This window comes from Ovis canadensis, chromosome 2 (assembly GCF_042477335.2).
Source record: "Ovis canadensis isolate MfBH-ARS-UI-01 breed Bighorn chromosome 2, ARS-UI_OviCan_v2, whole genome shotgun sequence".
Classification (NCBI taxonomy): domain Eukaryota; kingdom Metazoa; phylum Chordata; class Mammalia; order Artiodactyla; family Bovidae; genus Ovis; species Ovis canadensis.
The window spans coordinates 237871466-237875032 of record NC_091246.1 but is presented as its reverse complement, the minus strand read 5'-3'; positions in this window follow the sequence as shown (position 1 = coordinate 237875032).

Below are 3567 nucleotides of genomic sequence, written 5' to 3'. Positions count from 1 at the left end.
CCTAGGCTTTTGGATCTCCCTTTTTACACAGTCTGCCCTGGCATGTCTAGTATCTCTGCTCCCACTTCATCTAGTGTGTACCATGGTTTTACCAAGATTTTGGGAACCAGCAGGAACATACTTGAATACCCTTGGCCCTTGCCAGGGTAATTAAACTTCTTGGCATAGGAAAGTAATTCTTTTTAGAATGAATTAATTAATTGTTTGGCTGGGTTGGACTCTTTTTAACAATTTTATTTGTTTATTTATTCTTGGCTGTGCTGGGTCTTCATTGCTGCCTGGGTTTTTCTCTAGTTGCAGTGAATCGGGGCTATTCTCTAGTGGTGGTTCATGGGCTTCTCATCGCAGTGGCTTCCCTTGTTGAGGACAGGCTTTAGGGCATGAGGACTTCAGTGGTTGCAGCACGTGGGCTCAGCAGTTGCGGCTCCTGGGCTCTAGAGCACAGGCTAAATAGCTGTGGCACGTGGGCTTAGTTGCTCTGTGATATGTGGGATCTTCCTGGATCAGGGATCGAACCTGTGTCTCTTGTGTTGGCAGGCGGACTCTTTAACACTGAACCACTAGGGAAGCCCAGGGGAGTGCTTCTGGGTTAACAATTCTTCCTTTTCCATTTTTCATATTCCCCTTCTTTGTCCAGGACTCACTCCCAGACTCAGTCTCCTGCTACCTGCTGTACATGTTGGCGAGTACTGCAGTTCCGCTGGGGTAAATCCTCTCTGGAGCTGGCAGGACAACCAGAGGGGTCCTCCTGGGAGAACTCTGCAGAGTCTTCATTCAAGCAAGATCAGGATGCGGGAAGGGTGGGGAGTCTGTCTTTCAACCAGGGGTAGGGGACTCATCTGCAGGCCCAGTGGTTTGAGGCGGACTTCCTGGAGTTCAAGATTATCACATATACCTATGTAGAAAGCCTGGTTCTGATTCAGGGCTTCACTCCTTCTTTATGAGGGCCCTGCCTTCAGCACAGGAGGCCATCCTGATTCTAGGTCTCAGTCTGCTCCAATGGCCAGCCATTCTTAAAATTGGGGCTTGTGTCAAATCTTCCCTTTTCCACCTTCCAGCTGCAGGTAGGAGAGTCTCTTTGCTTTGATTTATAGATTGAAGCCTGTCGTTTACTTCTTTCAGTACATTAGTGGCACTTAGCAGTAGCCACCAAAATCTACAGTTCTGTTTACCATTTCTCCCTATGTGAATGCCAGACAATTTCACCCATTAGTGAAACCCTCTGTATCTTGTTTAGTTTCCTACATGTGAAAATTTAGCAATAGCACTGTTAAGAGCACATCCGTGCTAAGTCGCTTCAGTCATGTCTGACTCTTTGAGACCCTATGGACTATAGTCTGCCAGACTCCTCTGTCCATGGGATTCTTCAGGCAAGAATATTGTAGTGGGTTGCCATTCTCTTCTCCAGGCGATCTTCCTGACCCATGTAGCGAACTCACGTCTTTTAAGTCTCCTGCATTGTTAGGTGGGTTCTTTACCACTAGCGCCACCTGGGAAGCCCATTAGGGCACATCAGGGACCATCAATATTCCATCTGTCACCATCCGGCCAAGCTATGATCTGACTCCATAAGCCACCCTCACAGCCTTCTTGTTTGGACCATTATCTGAAGTTGGGTTCCTCAGAAGCAGAGACTGAGACAAAGTCTCTTAAGTGATATATTATAAGAGTTTTTCAGGAAAAAGGGGGAAGCAAGCAGGATAGTATTGTGCGAAAAGCTAAGGAAGGTTGTGGTCTCAGTCGCAGACTAGTTCAACCCTGATATACAGAAGTGTGAATCATAACACCAGGTTGGTCCACCTTGGGGCTGGAGGCAGCCCCCAGGCCAAGGGAATGTTACCTACAGGTGAAGTTGGCTCCATCTGGCTGGAGATAATGCTCTGGGGAGGGGGCGGGCGATGGTTCACAGGTGGTGTAGTGGTAACGAATCCATCTGCCAATGTAGGAGATGCAAGAGATTCAGGCTTGATCCCTGGGTCGGGAAGATCCCCTGGAGAAGAAAATGGCAACCCACTCTAGCATTCTTGCCTGGGAAATCCCATGGACAGAGGAGCCTTGTGGGCTAAAGTCCATGGGGTCACAAAGAGTGGGCACAACTAAGCAACTAAACAACAGCAATAGTTTTAGATATATATCTGTCCATATCTATCTAAGTAGAGATACTTAGGTATATAGATATTTATCTCAACCTATGTACGTATGTGTGTGTGTGTGCATACACAAGTATGTGTGTGTGTGTGTCAGTAGCTTGCTCAGTCATGTCTCTTTTGACACTTGTCACAAATAATTCTTGTGAGTCAATATAAATCTAAGATCTAGTGTTACTGGGCATTTCAGTAGGTATTGTCAACTAAAAAAGATGCATAACTTGAGATTTGAGAGTTAAGTTTTATTTGAGGCAAAATGAGGACTGCAGCCTGGGAGACAGCACCTCAGATAGCTCTGAGAGACTGCTCCAAAGAGGCAGCAGGGGAAAGTCAATGTGTAAGGTTTTGGTGAAGGGGGAGTTCAGGGCAACCAAGTGCTTACTTTACAGAAGCTTTGCTGCTAATCACGAGGAGCTGATGTCACCATGAAGGGATGTAGTGCTTTTCTAGATATGAAGGGGGCTTCCCAGGGGGCACTAGTGGTAAAGAACCTGCCTGCCAGGTTTGAGAAACCTGGGTTTGATCCCTGGGTCAGGAAGATCCCCTGGAGTAAGAAATGGCAACCCGCTCCAGTATTCTTGCCTTGGAGACTCCCCTGGGCAGAGGAGCCTGGTGGGCTACAGTTCATGGGGTTGCAGAGTCAGACACGACTGAGACTCTTTGCAGGAGCACTATAAATAACAATACTCTGGGGAAGGGTGGCATTAGCAGCCAACCCTTAATGTGGCTGGGGGATAGAATTCTGCCCCAAACAGGAATTTCCAGGACACCAACGACATCCACTCTTTAGTGAACTGTCCTCAGTTCCATGAGTCTCCTTTGGAAATGAGCAACATAGAAGAGTCTATCTAGATATATAAGCATACATATACTTATCATACATAAGTATATATATCAATATAGATAGACAGATACAGCTAGATAGAGATATATCTATAGGTATGGGCTTCCCTGGTGGCTCAGCGTTCTTGGCGAGAATTCACTTGCCAAGCAGGAGATGTGGGTTTGATCCCTGGGTCAGGAAGATCCCCTGGAGAAGGAAATGGAAATCCACTCCAGTATGGTTGCCTGGAAAATCTCATGGAGAGAGGAGCCTGGTGGGCTGCAGTCTGTGGGGTCGCAGAGTCGGAGTCGACTGAAGCAACTGAGCACAGCACAGCACATAGATATGAAGAGATGGCAGGCTTGGGATCATGAAATCAGTTCTGAAAACCTGTCCCACCAGACTGTCTGGAGCACAGAGTGCCTCACTCCACGCTGAGCTCCCTCAGAGGGTGTGACGTTCAATAGCGGCAGCAGCACAGGATTCAGTCTCCGCAGAGGCAGAGGGAAAATGCTCTCGTTTTTGTTGTTCAGTTGCTGTCAAATGCTCTTGGCAAGGGCCAGTTAGTAGTCAACAGTATTAAAAAAAGAGATATTA